This window comes from Corvus hawaiiensis, chromosome 5 (assembly GCF_020740725.1).
Source record: "Corvus hawaiiensis isolate bCorHaw1 chromosome 5, bCorHaw1.pri.cur, whole genome shotgun sequence".
NCBI lineage: Eukaryota > Metazoa > Chordata > Aves > Passeriformes > Corvidae > Corvus > Corvus hawaiiensis.
The window spans coordinates 50193984-50209968 of NC_063217.1; the positions used below are offsets into that span (position 1 = coordinate 50193984).

General features: G+C 38.0%; 1 long non-coding RNA gene across 1 annotated transcript in view; it reads left to right on the forward strand.

Moving 5' to 3' along the window:
* Positions 1 to 5415, forward strand: part of LOC125326800 — a 143696-nt gene extending 138281 nt beyond the window's left edge. Inside the window, exon 4 of the long non-coding RNA XR_007204008.1 lies at positions 5294 to 5415. This is a non-coding gene — a long non-coding RNA (uncharacterized LOC125326800). The remainder of the gene's footprint in view (positions 1 to 5293) is intronic.
* Positions 5416 to 15985: the final 10570 nt, after the last annotated feature.

The following is a 15985-nucleotide window of genomic DNA, read 5'->3' on the forward strand; positions in this document are numbered from 1 at the left end:
TCATAGAATATGAGATATCCATAGGGTGACCAAAGAATTCACATTAGGCTCACTAAGGGAAATCTACATGTTCTATGTTTACAGGATGAACAGAAAGCAAATAAAAGCTACATATGGTACAATCTTATTATATGTTTACAATGTTTATAAATAACTCAGTTTTCAAAATGTATCTGCTCAGCAGAAAGTTAAACATCAGTGAGTTAATGTTTAACCAGATGGGCATAAGCCCACGTTTTAGGAGAGGTACCATGTTCCAAATTGCAGAACATGTGCCATGCTACAGCATTCTAGAGCAGTTAGAGCTCTGTTGATTATCAGGGCATGCATGCACATCCATGTTTAGCTAAAGATTCCCTGTCCAGGATGTCAGAGATACAAAGTGAGTGTATCATTGTTCAAGGGACAAAGCAGAATACTTCAGAACGGAGCAGCATTATCTCCCTAAGAGTCTTGCCTGGATCTTGCCTGTGTAGCATTTCTGTTAGGGTACAAGATTTTTTATAAAAATATTCATTTGATTATGTTTTTGTTATTCTCATAGAAACTAACATCCTGGATTAAGTAAAATCCAGTGCCTCTGAATTACATTTTTTGCAACCAGTAAGCTGGATGGAGGTAGTCTAGTAGCTAAACTGGAAGTAAGATGAGATTTCTGTGCCCTGGTTGCTTGGCATGTAGCTGTTGACTTTGAAGGAAATGTGAATCTATTACAGTGCTTTGGAGCTATACACTTAAGTGAACAGATTTTTTTTCACAGAAGTTCAGCAGTGGAGATATTTACTAGAATGAAAGTGATGTCATTTCAATCACCTTCTGTTTGATTTAGAGTAAGGGCTTGAAGTTATTTCTGTCACGCCTTAAGAAATGGCAGGTAAAGTGGGCAGTCTGAGAGATTTATTTCCCAACCTCTCAGACTGGAATTGCTAAATTTTGAAGAAATAAATGCTAATTTCAGGAGTACTTTAAACCTCTTTTTTCTGTGACATTATTAAGTGTCATGGTTATGAAACTGGAGAACCACTTTCTCATATTTGATGGTGTGGGTGTTTCTGCCTGTACATGTCTGTCTCCTGCCATCATTCAATGACTGTTTTAGTTTGGGCAGAGGAGCGACAGAAAGCGTTGGGTGAGCACTAAACCACTGAATTTTTGTGTAAAGTAGAAGCAAAGCCTCTCCTAAATCTGGTTTCATCCCAAGCCTTTTTATGGAGGTCTCACTAGTGAGTATGCTTTCAGAGCATCCTAAGGACTCAAAAGAACAGGTGAGTACAAGATCTGTTGGGCGATTCACACCAGCAGCATCAGAATTTGAGAATTGCAAGTATGTGATGACATAGGGAGCAAATACTATGTTAGACAAGTACACCCATTTTGGATCAAAGGGAACCAAAGTATTTATTCTCCAGAGTACCTGTGCTTCAAACCATCTAACACGAATTAAATTTTTAAGTCTGAGGGGATAGCTTTTTCCCTGCCTTTTTCACAGAGGCATTGCTGTTAGCTTACTGGTAACTGTTTTAATCACAGCAGGTGGCTAACCTTGGACTATTTCACATTGTGTTATTTTCTCCAGTATAACTGCATAAAGCAATAGAATATGGTAACTGGTAAGGAAAGAGAATGTGGCACATGTATTACAGGAAAGAGCACTTAAAATGCAAGATGCAATTTTCAAAATATTTAAACAGTAACATTTTCACACTTTTTATTAACATCAGGGAGATTTTTCAGCCTATACATTAGGATTTTTTTTCTTTAAGTAGAGGTTTTATTATTGCAAATAATTTCAGTTTTGCTCAAGGTTGTTACTTGGTATCCAGAACAACCTAATGTGCAAATTAAGGGAGAAAAATGCATCCTAAAATGAGCACATACACATCTAGTCAGAAGACGACAGCAACACTTCTATCTGTAATCCAGATTTTCTGTGCTTTTATCTCTTAACCTTGTTCCTTTTACTTTTCTGTAGTTATGACAAAGTTGCAGGAAAGTTTTTGTCTTCAAAGGAGCCTCTTCAGTTTTGAAGTTCAGTCCACTCAGAAATGGATGACGCATTGCTGATTTAAAGGCAGTGTTTCAAAGTTTTTGTAATGAGAAGCTTTATTTTCAAAATATAAGCTTTTTCGGTGTGTTCAGAGAATCAAACATCTCCAGGAAAACTGCCACATTTTTTTCCCCTTTCTTTTTGTGGTGCTTTAAGAGGCACTAAATTATTTCTGGAGGATTTTGTGTTGAAAAGCAGCCTTTGCTGAGGACAGTGTCATGCTTGCATAACTGCATGACATATTTTTCCAATTTGCACCACAAGAGAAGAAATAAAGTTTATAGCATTTATCAGGCACTGGGTAGAGTGCCAAATCCCAGACAAGGTTTTTCTGAAGTTTGCACGTGCCAGGAAGGTAATGGATAATGGATTGGTAGTAAAATGTTGATGCCAGGGGAAAATACTGGCCTGCCATGAAAGTCCCAAAAGGAAAAAGGAAAGCTATAGCATAGGAAGTCTATTGCCAAAAAGCAATGAGATCAAGTAAATGAGTGCCATTTTTATGCACTGCCAAGCAGCAACATGAGTGACATTTTTATGGTTGCAAGCTTGTTTTTCTAATTCTGACCTTCCCAACTGAATAAAAATGCACTAAGGTTAATTCCTCCCATCAGGCCTCTGAGGTGCTCTCTCCCAGTGTTACTATGATCACTGAATAGGAGCCATCAGCAATGGCCCGAAGATGAGACTTCCCTCGGCAGAGCCACTCACAGGTTGGATAAAACAAAGGAGAGTCCTATGGAAAAGACAAAGTTGATTTTCCCTCCTTGAGTAGTTCTCTCATAGAGAGCTACATTTGTCTTCATATTCACTCTCTACACTGCAGCTTTCATATTTCAGGTATGTTTACCATACCACAAAAACACTGCTGGGCCTCTGCTAAAGTGGAAGGTTGGAGGTAGGTTGTTGTTCTGTGACTTAAGAGAAGTAATGGGTTTATGTCTGATCTGATCCATGCCATTTCATTAAAGAAAATTGGAAAGACAGAGACTCCTAAACATTTAATATGGCAATAATTTCATATATTTTTTTAAATTCTAGTTTGTTTCCCTGTGATACGATAGCGTATAAGGTGTTAAATTCAGTTATTTTCTTAACTGAAGAGAGACAGTATGTAACACAGCAAGCTTTAAACAGCAGTAGGAGCCAAATTTATAGGAAATTGAAATGCTGTGAAAACTGGGAGAAATATTTTTGCAAATAGTACTTTTTTCTGGCCTTAATTTTGTATGTTTTCTAAAAGAGGGTAAACTATTTTAGAAACTGATTAAAATGCAGTCTTTATTGCATTCTACATATTGCAAGCACAGAGGTGGGTTTTTTGAGGGTTTGTTTTTTGGTTTTTTTTGTTTGTTTTTTTTTTTTTTTTGGCTAAAGAGAGAATTAAAAAGATGACTCACTATTTCACCAGCCAGAAAAATCAGAGAAGAAAAAGCTAATTCCATGGGTAGAACTCTAGCTAGAATTTAAGACACAAACTCCAGTTGCTGTGCTACTGAATACTTCCAACACATTCCTGAATATATTGCTTGGTTTCTGTTGCACTTTGGCTTGGCTCAGCAGCACTCCTGTGCCTTACAGGCCATATTGAGGCAAAGCTGCAATAAAGGCTTTGGAGGGCTCAGTGCTACAGGCACAGTACAGACATCCTCTATAGAATCTTACAGGTCTAAGGGTGTGACAAGGAGAGACTTTGCTTAGTGAACAGATTACAAAAAAAATGTGTCATAATCAGGTAGTGTGGGCTACAGAGCTTCTAATACTCATCAATAGCATGCAAACAGGAGCTCAGGGTTTATAAAAATGAGTTTAATCAATTAATGACGGCCTTTGCTTGTATCTCGTTAGGTATCCCAGCTGCTATTCAAGCTGGTGCTTGCAAAGGTCCATGGATACACAAGTGTCTCCACAACCAGAAACCAAATAAAGGAGGTTATTGTATGCTGGTTTTAACAGTGAGGAGTAACAGGGTTCCTAAATTACCACAGGAAAACCCATTTTATTAATATTTAAGCAGATAATGCAGTTATTCTTTCCTATAAGTGATAGAATCTTGCATGTGCTAAAGGTGCTGAGTTGAACTTTCAACGATAAGATGTGCAGGGGTCATTTTACTTGTATCCATTACAGCTGAAGGAGCTCATTTCTCTCCTTGAGAGGCAGAAATAAAGAAGGTTTCTTGCATGCTGACCCTCCTTTACATGCCTAGGCAGACAACAATTTGAAAACTATGATTAGTTTACCAGGTTAAGTTAATTCTTTAAACTCTTCTGGGAACTGGTATTGCTGTGCCTTTTTCTGAGTTTTCCAAACAATAAATATTCTAACTTGGTTCTCTGGAAAGTAATTTTTCTGTTGCAGGGAGTATGTTGTAATCACTTCTGTCATCTATCCATATTTATTCCTTGTTAAGCCGTAGTAGTAAAGATTTCCAGCGAATAGTTTTGTCTCTAAATATCATGATAAATTTTATGCTGTATGTTCCTTCTCTCATTGTTGCTTTTAATTACAATCTTGCTTCTTTTTTGCTTTTAGTAGATATGACTATTATCTGGGATTTTTTGATGTATTCTAAAATAAAGAGAAAAAGCCTTCATATATATATATATGATGATAATGCAATGTATTGATAAAATATTTGTAATGTAATTTGCTCCTGAGTAAGCAGTAGTGGATCAAATTTTGTCTTAGAATGTATGATATTGAATTCACATGAAAGAGAAATCCTGAACATTAGTGATATATTTTTATGATAATTTGGTTATCACCACAGCCTGATCATAGCCTTAGACTACTTGAAACTATTGCATTACCTTGGCTGTTTCCTTTGCCCAAACATCTTCTGTTTCATATTCTATGTTTATTTTTAAACTATCAAAACACTTACTACAATCTCCTTTGTTTTCTTATGAATCATATTCCTCACAAAAGTAAAATTAAAGTATTTTTTGTGTAAAGTCTCAATGGGAATGTGAGAGCTGTTTTTAAAGTTTATCTCCCTGAACCTGCTTAACTGCAATTTTTAGGAATGGTTAGGAACCAGAAATGGTGTAGAAAAAATACCAAAGTTTAAAAAGATGTGAAGGGTTACATTATTTTTCATTTCTCATTTTGTCTAATCTTAGGTGCCAGAGGTTACTGGTGATTACTGCTGATTAAGGCTGCAGGCTGGGGAATTTTTTCCAGTCTAGATCTGGGAAAGGCTTTTCCTCTCAGTCTCCTCTCTTATGTTGTTTTTTGTATTAGCAGGAGTGAAGACTTGCAGTACAGAAATGTTTGCTGTTGAAAGGCCATAAGTTTGATTTATTTATTTGTATTTGGTGGTGGCTGCTTGTGTTATTCCTAGGAGGCAATGGGAAAAAGGAAGTGTTGGAGAGACATCTTGAGACTTGTAATAAACCTACTGTATGTAAGAAGAAAGGTAGATCTAGGTTATGCCAAGCAGATATGTTCTGGAGGAGGGTGACTTTCTATTTAGTGTGCATAGCGCTCATGTGTTGGCAATACTGTTAAGTGTTGGAATGTGGAATTGTCTGGGAGAGAGGAATCCTGGCTTTTGTATGTATCTTCTTCTGGCTTGGAAAAACTTTCATACACCAAGTTGTTCTGATCCAAATATGGCTTTCAGTTAAAATCATTAAGGGTAAAGGATGCAAATTGTGAAGGTCCATACCCATACTAGGGACTGCTTGTTTTAACAAAGAGAAATTTCTTTATTCCTGTATAAGCTGTGTCACTGCTTACTGATATGTGTGCTATAATTATATAATTACTGAAGGTTTTGCCTTGTTTATCCTAGAGCCAAATAATTCTACAGAGTATAAATATTGATCCCCTCCTCTGTTTTATTGAATATTGAACTTTCATTCACTAATGGAACTGTACATGTGATCTTAGAATAGTATTACACCCCTTTTTTGTTTTGTTTTCACTTGGAAAATCTAATTTTAAAAGGATGAAGTAATAGGTAAAGTTGCAGCTAAAGAAAGTCTGTTAATACTGGAAACTCTACAGCAGAAAATCTTTATTATTTTACTCTCATTTTCCTCTCTTCTAAAGTGTAAATCATGGGTTTCATTGGGAATTTTGCTTCTTGGTAAACCTTTAAATAAATCCTTATCATATTAAAAACCAAATATGAAAAATACTCTTTGTAATTCATGAGTTTCTGAAATCAGTGAGGAGCTTGCTCGTTAGATTAGGCTTTTTTTAATCTATAAAATATATAACTTCTCACTTGATACACCCAGCCAAAAACACTGCAACGCTTCCCCTCAAGATGTAACCACAGTTTTCTTAAGCCTTCTGATGTAAATAGATTTCCTTTTTATGTCTTTTAAGAGGCATTAAAATGGAATAATTATATTCATGGGAAGTAATATGAAGTTAAAAAGCACAGGGAATGGTGTCTTGTAGCTTTGTTTCTGTGGGCCATGGTGACCTGGCAGCATTTGGGTAGCTGGTAAGTGAAGGCACCTGCTACAAATTCCCTCCATAATGTAATTTTTGTTTCTTTTTTCTGAAGCTACTCTTTGGTTCTCTGCCAGAGAACTTTCTCAGTCAGTCTGTTTTTGTTCAGTCGAGACCAGACACGTTTATTTCATGCATTTTCCATGTTGAGGTGATGCGGCTTCAGACCGCTCACTGAAAACAGAGTGAGGCCCCAGTCATTAATGCTGGCTGAGGGGAGAGCATGTTGTAGCCCAAGAATTTGGGATGGCATTTGAAAGTAGTTTTAGACATCCTTCATGATTTGGTGATTTTTGGTTGTGTAACATAATCTGAGGGTTCTGTGGTGAGTATACACTGTTCTTGGAGATGCCGTGTCATTTGAAAGTGCGAATGGCCATGGATTGGTGGTTTTTGCTTTGGATGCCTGTTTGTTTCAGTTTTTTGTTTGCTTGTTATTCTAGACTGCCTAACTACTTGCTGTGGGCACATGATGAAAGATTGGACAATTGGGATTTGTTATCGATTTATGAGGCATTAAATATTAATTAGTGTTGGTGCTTTAGGTTACAGAAGGAAAAAAATAATGTCTGGTCATCAAGAACAATAAAGAAGTTTTGGACAGTAGGGAATGTTTTTAGAGATCATGTTGGACTTAATTACTGTGCTTTTTGATAGTGATGGGGGAAGCACATTATACTCAAAATAGCTCACCAAGACTGCTTTGAGTTGCTTTAATTTAGAGAATTAAAAAACTTTTAATGGGAAAGCAGTCTCTCAACAGAGAGAAAACAGTAAATTATTTTGATTTTCTTTGTCTTGTAAAAGTATACAAAACTTTTAGAAAAGTATAGTTGTGTGTATATCTGCAAATCTATCTACACACTTACGTGTATATGTACACACCATAATGAATTTTACTCAGGTTGTCAAGGATTGGTGGTCCTTCCAATAAGTGGCAGAAGTAGCACCCAAAATACAGGTGCACCACACCACAGGGCTTATTTAGAAACTTCCAAAATCTTTCTCAAATGACAGTTTTTGGTCAAATACTGCGCATGTAGGCTTTGGTATGGAGTGGTCTTAAGAATTGTCATGCTGTTTAAATAATTTCAGCAGCATATAAGAACCAACCAGTCACACATTTTCTTTTCAAGCTTCTAAAAGAATTTCACCAGCATGAATTAAACTGTCACAACAGTGGTAGATGTTCTTATAGAATTGAACTATAGTTTTCCCTTTGTACTATTACGACATTGGACATTGTAAATCTCAGCAGGCTCAGTGAGTGGAAATGGAATGTCACGAACACTAAATTCCAGAGCTGTCAAATCAGGACACAAAAATAATATTAACTCTTCTATCACCCTACATTATAAAACTCTTCTGTATAACACTGAACATGGCAACGACTTTGGTGAAACTGTGTCTTGGTTCATGCCTTGAAAAAGCAGTTATGGCAAATAACCTGAGCAGAGAGAGAGGGGAGTTTGGGGAGCTGGATCCCTTCATTTCGGAATTACTAGTTACTATAGCAGTGATAGCTGAGATTTCCATCAAAACAATGCAGAGGGCTTTCAAATTGAACTAAGCTTAAGCAGTCCAAGTGTCAAGGGCATTGTAGCCTTCTGTTTTGTTAGGAGTTACATAGACTAATCAATTAGAAAAAATTGACAAAAAATTAAGCATGTCTCTGAGTAAAGGCTTCATTGGTCTGAGTCCTAATAATTTCTGTGCAGAATTGAAAGCAGACTTAATGTTGCAGGCTTTCCAATTTGAATTTTTAGGATCAGGCTAGCCTTCCAAACAGATACACTGGTAGCCCACTCCAAGAGCAAGAAAAATTCCTATTGCCCCTTGAGATGTTGTAAGAGTCCTCTAGATTTTGATCAAAATACAGAGGTAAACAGGGTAGAAGAGCCAACTGACTATAAGGCAAAATAACAGCCTTCAGCTGAACATTTAGAGAAGCTTAAGTATCTTGGCCAGTAAGGCTTTTGACAGTCCTGTTATTCTGTTTGTCAGCTTTGAATCTGTGTTGTCAAAATCTTGCAGATAACTTGCAAATGGATATCTTTTTCAGGCAGGCTTCTTTAAAGGTAAGTGACTTTGAATTTCATGCTTGCAAACCAATCAACAAACTGCAATCATTTGCCGTTGCCATAAAAATTTATCTGAAGATTTAATATGGTAGCAAAAGTAACATAACTTTATATTAAAGGAACATAATGAAAACATATTTGTCACATACAGTTTTAAAAGATAGATACAAGCAAAACCAATAGAACAATCATAAAAGCATGCATTTTCCTGTGGGCCATCTACAGTCTATATAACATGCTAAGAAGCCAATATAGACCTGGAAAAATTCCATTTGCTAGACATTAAAAAAGAGAAGCCTTTTACTTTTAGATGAGGTATGCCCACAGTCTGGTGAGGAGATCAGAAGGGCAAGCAAAACCAGCTGAAAGAAGACCAAGAAATGTGTTACACTGCTTTAGTCATTGGCCTGTCTTATTTGAAATTCTTTTGTTTCCACAGAGCCTATAAATTCTTTCTTGAAGCTTCGGTAAAATTATGTAGCCCTATAAACATCTGAGCTGCAAATCAGACTTTGTTCAGAAGTTTGGATCTGTGACATGAAGAAAATAATTAAAATGATTCCTTGAAAACAAAGGGCAGACTGAATACTCTGGCAGAACCTTAGAGACTTTAATTGCTGGTCTTAAGGGATGAAGGTTCCCCTTGCCTTGAGTATACCTTGGGTTCTCCAGCAAAAGTTACTATCAATGAAACTTCTAAGGGAATGAGTCTGGCAAAGAAAAAAAGCCAATTAAAAAACCCCAAAGAAAGGAAGGAAGTAGAGGACATTTGAAATGCAACTGAATTTCCTTCTGGATATTAAATGACAGTGGAGGAAGCAGGGTTCTTGTTACATCTGAATCTGTTTGCCTGGAAAGCTCTGGCAAAAACTATCCTGCACGTTCCTCACAGAGCTCTGATTGCTGTCGCCCCACTCTCTTACGGAGTCTAATGCTGTATTTCGCATAACTTGATCTGGGACCTATAAAATCCTTTGGAGAAAAATGTTAGAATTACTTCAGCTATTCTGGATTTGGGTTTGCTTTTTTACTCTAAGTTTTGGAGAGTAGTGTTGCTACTGTGTGTAGACGCTTTTAAGTGACCACATAGAATAAAAGACTGGAGCTATTATATTACTGTGAGAAGTTAAAAGTGAGGGAATTGCAAAGTATCATCATTAGCCATTAAGGTGCTTTCTAACTTAAGAGACCTAATGTGATTTAAGGTAAAAATCCTTGCCTTCGGAAGTACTCTGCTTACTGTCGTGCTGAAGAAACATCCCTTTCAGTTCTTAGCTCCTCAGCAAAGAACATAAGCTCCATCATCCAGTACACTTAGATCACCTTTTATGAAGTAAACAGAGCCAAAGTGCTCTGAAAGGAAAATGGAAAATACTGCCAGATCCTTTTGTAGAGCTACCAGTATTGAAGCCAGTAGCTGTATTTGCTCTGACTCACACTAAGTTGTTGCCCTTGCCCTTCTACTCCTCCCCACTCTCAGCAAAGCCGTGATTAAGTGCTAGAAAGAAAGACTGTGTTTCAGACAGCTTTGGGATGGTGGGAAAGAAGTGATCTGTGATTTAATCCAAGTGGCTTCCTGGGTGTGAATGGGTAATGCAGAGACCTCAAAGTCTGTGTAGAATAACAAATAGGAAGCAGCTTCAGGCTGTAAAATTATTTGATGCTTTTGCAGGCATCACCCAGTTTTCTAAGTCTTGAATGTTCCATGCAGGACAATGTGTGTCTTGAAAAACTCAAGGCATAACCTCAAGTGTATTTATGCTCATAATATCTGGACTAATTATCAGTTGGAAGACATATCTATAAAATCTGTGTCCCTTCATCTGATACAGAAAGAAATCCCCTTAAGATGGGGTTTTTTCCAGATTAGCTGCTTTGGTGAATTGTACCACAATCAGGAGCTTGGAGGAACGGAAGACCTAGAGAGAGAGATAGAGATTGTCCTTATTTAACAAGTTTGTTCCTTCCATTGTTAATAAAAGTTATCCCAGTAGTCTTTCTGTAAAAATCTGTACATCTCTGTGTTCTGCGTGTCAACATTTTAGAATGTGATACAGAAGTTCCTGGTGTGGGTAACAAGCTAGCCTGGTAGTAAGAGTAGCACATCTGTGCACTGTGGCTATGGTAATAAACATTAACACTAAGAACAGAGCCTGCTAAATACCTTTTCCTTTTTTTTCCCCTCCCCCTTTTTAAGTTGCTGGAAAACACCATGTTTTTCCTCCTATTTTTCAGTCAGGACACAAGTGAAGAGCTATTTGAAAGATGTGTGAAAGAAATGAACCTTGTAAACGTGAACATGTAAAATACTTCAGTAAATACTTTGGCATTAAGATTAAAATTGGAGCATGTTCCATCTCCCTGCATGTTGTCTTCCCTCTCACTTCCTCCTCCTCACTACTGTCTGGATTTGCTTGTCTTCAGCTGACCTGAATTATGGTACTATCCCATACAGGACTTTTGGGCAGGGCTGGTGTCACAGGCTGAGCTCCTTCAGTAAATTAATGCCTGTCATCTTTTTTTCTCTACAGTAGCCAGCTTGACACAGATCAGAAAGTAGGGCAGTGTACTTTTTTTTAAATTCATAATAAATCTAGTATGCTTTTTTTATTTTTCTGCAGGTTGCATTGTCTCAGAATAGATCTGATCTAGCCTCCACAAACATACCACTATCCAGCAACTGAAATGATTTTAAAAGAACAAATAAGGTTAAGTTGGCAGTGGATATATCTCTTGATGAGACTTCAGAAAAATTTATGTCACCCGTAAGTACAAAATGATGAAGTCTGTTTCCAGATGGAAAAGGCAGTCTTTTAATGTGTGAGGTGGGAGAGGAAATGGCATTGAATGTTTTTTGATCATCATTTCCTTGAAATCTTTCATATGCAACATCCCCTGAGAGCATTTTTCTGAGAGGAACAAGTATTCAGTGACTTCCTAGGAACAAAAATAAGCCAATGTGTCTGTCTTTGAGAAGTTATACTGGAGTACATATGCCTTCTTTCTCTCTCCTGTGTTTTCAAACAGCCTCCCAGGGCAATATTATGAAAATTTAAAAATATTTTTATGCTGTCTTTAGTAAATGTGATTGCCCAAGATATTAAACTCTAAAGGATGTCATTAATCAATAGAAATGATACATTTAAGGCCAAAGAAAATTTGTTTTTCCTTTGTGTTTACATCTTTCTCATTTAATATGTGAGTTTTGTTGATCATCTGGGATAAAACTGTTTCCCACTTGAGGCCATTTAAATTAATTATCACAAAGCCTTATTTGTGTAAATATTTTATTTTTTTCTTCACAGAAAAATAATTAAATAAAAAAGTAAAAGGGCACCAGATGCCAGAAGCTATCATGTTTTCTGCAACATTGCTAAAAGTCAAGATGGTATATCCTGATTTTGCCTACAGAAATAAGCATTTGTCTTTGGGTAAATATGTCTATAAATTCACATTCACATGTGTCATCATCAGTCTCACCAGTTTCCTGCACGTCAGCCAAGGAAACGAGAGTCCTAGGGACCTAGGGTGAAAAAATGAGAGCCAACAGCTCCAGAGACAGGGAAAATGGAATTATGATATTTGTTGAGAAGCAGTTTTTAGAGTGAATATTCCAAAGCCCCTGCTTGTGTTTTGTTTATTTTGTATTTGGGAGACTCCTTCTGTCAGACGTGGAACTCTATTGCTTGCAAAGCACTGCTGACGAATTTCCCAATGCAGCACCCAGGTGAGGTGAGGTAGACTGTGTCAGCTGGTGAGAGGTTTGGTGAAACCCTAGACTGTGCAGAGGTGTCGTTCTTGTGCTGCAGCTCTATGTGAAGTGCACTGGTCTCTGAAATGTGCAGTTGCTCCAAACAAGGTCTGGATTTCTTGCAAGGCTGTTCCTAGAGCTGCCCAGGGCTGTGTGTCTGTGATGGGCCTGTTGCTGTGGGAGCTAATTAAGTTCTAAAGTCAGCAGTAAGATTTCCTTCTGCTTTGATTCCCTGGAGAGGATGAGCAAGTCCTTTTCAAATGCAAATCTTCAGTGTGCAGCCAAAGTAGAGGGAATAAAGATGGGAAGGAGAATAAATCTGTCTTAAGCTTCAGGCATTTTCAAATTGCTTGTGCTACTGGTACACTGTTCTAACATTTCTTTTTTCATTTCTGCAGAGCATTACCTTGCATAAGCTCTGCGATGCTAAAATCAGTCTGATGTTTAGGAGTGATTTTTCTTTTCTATGTGCAGGAAGTTGGTGGTTTTGGTGGGAGTCTACATACTTCTCTCCCTGACAATGGGGAAGTAGAAAGCTTCCTGCTGCCCCAGAATGATCATGTGCAGTTTTGGACCTTTTCCAGTAATGCACATTATGGGGTTTTTCTGTTTGTTGGTTGTTTTTATGTAGGTTTTTTTCTTTTTCCCCAGAAGTAAATAGAAGCACAGGATGTGGCATGAAGGGAAGAATTCTGCCAGTGTCAATTTGTAGCGCTCTTCTGACTGGGCTCAGGGAGTTACCATTGTCCTTGTTCCCTTCATTTCTTTTGCCTGTGAGAGCCCCTACCTTATGGTTTCATCATTGCCTAATACTGGATTGCAGAGAATTAATTTTAGATTTCCTTTTTTGACTTGCAGAAATACTTTATTCTGAAACTTGTCATCAGTGCTAAATTACTAATTACAAAGTACATTCTTCCAGCATTCCCAAAGTAGCTATTTCCACAAAAGCCTGCAAAGCGTTCAGCACCTTTCCTGCAAGGACATGCAGAAGCCTATAATTTGGGAACCAAACTATGTTCAGTGGATGTTTAATCAAAAGTTGAAACTAAAAGATGACTGTTGTTACTTGCAAGAAGATGTTGTCTGCTTGATGATTTTAAAGCTGCCTTCTCCATGAAACCCTTACAATTTACATGCTTTAGGAAAATCTCTTAATGGCTAGGTCAAGATTGCTGCTGCAGTTGGAGAGAAAGTACTGTAAGTGTTGCTTCTGTGTTCCCTTAACCTGGGACTGGCTGTCCACTGAGTTCCTTCGAGTAAATCAGCCTTTAGTTCTCTCTCTTACTGCCATCAGTGCCACTATGGGTCCTTGAACTGCAATCATGGGATAGGGCAGTAACAGGTAAATGCAAGAGAGGGCAGTGTTGCTGGGAGGTGTGATACTATTGGATGCTAGAGAATAAAGCATTAGGGCAGATACGGTGCTGAATCACCCAAAACCTCCCTGAATCACCCCAAAAATGTCTTGGATCAGTTAAAGGAAGAACAAGTATCATCTGTTTTGCAGATGGGGCAGTTGTGATGTATCTATTCAAATGAATGATCAATGAATCAAAATACCAGTTTTCCTGATTGTGTAACCAACATCAAGGCTGTTCAGCAGTCTTAATTTCGGGGTAGTATTAGGATTTCACTGCTGTAGTTCCATTGACTTCAATGGCATGACTTCTGCTTCTCAGGGGAACAGAAAAAGTAGCTGGACTCATGTTTCCGAAGTTTCTTTTAATTCTAGTTACTAAGTAGGTCATGACTTTTGCTTACCATGTGTTTCCCATAAAAGCCCTGGCTGCCTTGAGTGCTATATGATAGGTTGTCTGGAAGCTGCAGACAAAGTGCATACACTATGCTAGAGACACTTCCTGAAATGTCTTGTGTACAGTAGCTGTGGCTGCCACATGCTGCTTATGCTACAGTGTCTGCATGTGGTCACAGTTACAGTGTTCACACTGCAGCATTCCCCAGAAAACTATCCAGTGATGAAAGGGCTTCAGTGCACACAGGATGATGCAAAAACAAGTTAAAAATAAATCTGTGCAACATCTAAGGAGAGGGAAAAAAGACTGGGAAGGACAATGCAAGCCCGTGCTTTTGTGGACAGTGGCAGGGAAGGGAGAACTAAAAGCACATGTCAAAACAAATACATTGAGGGATATAAGAAATATTCTCTCCTTCCAGATTTACCTTCTGTAACAGAAACCAAGGTTGAGAGTTAAAAGAAAACTAATCTGTGTTGTGTCAATGTAGAATAGCACGGTCTTAGCTTGTGGAAGGCAGGTTAAAGGGTGATGACCCAAAGCCAGCACTTTACTGAGCTATTTTATTAAATTGACTGTTTATTTGGCATGTGGCAATAGCAAACTACCAGGATTTTCATGCTGGGGAAAGTGTGTGGGAAGGGCTGTTTTGGGGTTTATGTTGCCACTTTGCTAATGGTTATAAACTTTCAAGTCTGGAAACTGACCATTTGTGTGTTAAAATGGAAGAAAAAAATAAGTTTACTAGGTTTTTTTACCTTTTTTCCTTTCTTGAAAACCTGTGTTTCTTCAGCCCTGCTGAATTCAATGCAAAATCTTCCACTTTCAGTTATCATAGGACACCATTTAATATTCACATCATCGCTCAGTCTTGTGGTGTAGGTGGTCTTGTCCCAGCTGTGGTTTCCTTTCACACCGCGGTTGTGCTGCATACAAAGGATACACCCCTGGGACAGCATAGCTGTCTTCAGTGATACTCCAGAAGGGACACTGATGACTTGGCAATATTTCTGGGAAGGGGAGTCGTTTGCAGACACCATTGCCCGCAGTGTGGTTGAGCTGTAGAGCAGACAGATGAGCTGCTGGCGTCTGGTGTGTTCTCCCTCAGCAAAGGCTCAGTGCCAGGGTATGACATCATGGACTAATGGATCAGGTGGGTGCTGGTGCATCAGGACTACTGCTTTTGTATTAAGGAACAGTTTCCTATAAAGTCCAGAGGTCAACTTTGATGAAGGATGAGGTCTAGGCAGACAGACTTTGGGCTGAATCCTGCAATTCACTGCTCCTGCAAAGAGACAATGAGTAGCCCCAAATTCTGGGATTGAGCTTATACTGGTTAAAATTTGTGGACTTTCTGCTGAAAAAAAGAAAAAATTACCAATCCTGTTGGAATTCTTAATGGCTTTGAAAGACAAAGATTTAGAACCCAACATTCTTGTTATTAAAAAAAAAAATAAAACTGCAGAGTTAGTTTCATGTACATGAGTGATCTCTTTTTGGTTACTTCTGTACAAAGTTTTAATAAATTCCTCTGTAATTTGGGAGAAGGGGCAGAACATAACCCCTGGCATGGAATAGAGAAATTCTGAATAAAAATGATGAGCATAAAATCTTCCTGTCTGCGCTCTAGTATGCTTTCACCATGTGACATACAGGTATGGTAACCGAGGAAACTATGTGATGTTTTAAGTGGGTTTTGGAATAGGGAGCCTTTTCTGAACAGACAGAACCTTGAATGGATGGATCAGGAAAAAGGCAAATGTCTTGCTGAAAAATCTGTCTTCTCTGCATCTAAATGAGTTGGGACTGTAAGGCTTTTATGAGGAAAAGCTGATGATTAAATCTTTTGAGTGCACATAAGCACGTAATAAATCTGGAT